The sequence below is a fragment of the Phalaenopsis equestris genome, unplaced genomic scaffold, assembly GCF_001263595.1.
Source record: "Phalaenopsis equestris unplaced genomic scaffold, ASM126359v1 Scaffold229174, whole genome shotgun sequence".
NCBI classification, from domain to species: Eukaryota; Viridiplantae; Streptophyta; class Magnoliopsida; order Asparagales; family Orchidaceae; genus Phalaenopsis; species Phalaenopsis equestris.
In genome coordinates, this window is record NW_018247147.1 from 1 (window position 1) to 740 (window position 740).

The following is a 740-nucleotide window of genomic DNA, read 5'->3' on the forward strand; positions in this document are numbered from 1 at the left end:
TCTCCGATCACATCCGCACATCAACCCAAGCCTGTATGATAGTGGGACCCACTGTCACACAGCCTAGGATTGATGTGTGGCTGTGATCGGAGAGTTGAAAGAAAAAATAGCGCATATGATTATTCCAGAAATGGGCTATAGCAAGCAGGTTCAACAACAAGTCGGCCGACCAAATGAGAGATGTCAATTTTCCTTTTATCATTTTATTTATTACAAAGTAATACTTCACTTCACAAATAAATTGCATAAATATTATTGTTATTTTAATGCATTGATAGATAATATAAATGAATGTATTATTTCTTAAAAGTGACAACATATTATACATATAATTAAACAATATGAAAAACTGAAGAAAATATTTAAATATTATTTTTTAAAATTATATAGTTAACAAAATGAGAGTTCGAACCCAATATTTAAATTATTTTTATTTCCAAAGTAATATATTTGTATAGACGGAGCCTCCTTAACCTACATGAATATTTTGATGTCCAACGAATCACGCGACAAAGAAGTACAAACGAATAAATTGATGCGTACCCACATTAACGAAGCTTCCTTTTGAAGCTTATGCAGCATGTGGTGGGAGACTTGAATGCCACAGAAAATTAAGTTAAAACGTAAAAATATATTGCAACAAACGAATATATATATATATATATATATATAAGTGAGGAGAAGCTTGAGGACATGCCTAATAAAAAATTGGCTTCACTTGGACCTACCTAAAGGGAAAA